The following is a 543-nucleotide window of genomic DNA, read 5'->3' as shown; positions in this document are numbered from 1 at the left end:
GGCTGATTCAGGTGAACCCCCTCTCTCCCAATAAGGGACTGGTTCACATAGAGCTCCCGCCCACCAACCCCACCATGAAAGGCCTGGTTCAGATAGACCACTCAGTCCCACCAGGAAGGGGTGGACCAAGTTAAAAATCACACAACACCAGGTGGTTGTGCCTGATAAAGGAGCAGCATTCCAAAAGCTAGAGCTTCCAAATAAACATGTTGGACTATAACCTGGTGTTGTGTGAGTTTTAACTTAGTCAGTCCCAGTCCAACATCAGCTCCTGCAAATCATGAAGGGGCTGGTTTATTTTCACACCACTCCACCCACATCCCCAGTGAAGGGGTTGGTTCATAGAGACGTTCCCTCCCTCCCATTTCAGGTACACCCTCCCTCCCCCCCACATATTCCCCATGAAGGGACTGGTTCAGACATACCTCCCCCACGCCCCCCCCAAACATTCCCCATGAAGGGGCAGGTTCATAAATACACGTCGCTCACCCACATCCTCCATGAAGGAGCTGGTTCTGACACACCCCACAGCTACCTGGATTA

Source organism: Chiloscyllium plagiosum, chromosome 47, assembly GCF_004010195.1.
Source record: "Chiloscyllium plagiosum isolate BGI_BamShark_2017 chromosome 47, ASM401019v2, whole genome shotgun sequence".
NCBI lineage: Eukaryota > Metazoa > Chordata > Chondrichthyes > Orectolobiformes > Hemiscylliidae > Chiloscyllium > Chiloscyllium plagiosum.
Note: the sequence above shows the minus strand (reverse complement) of the source record.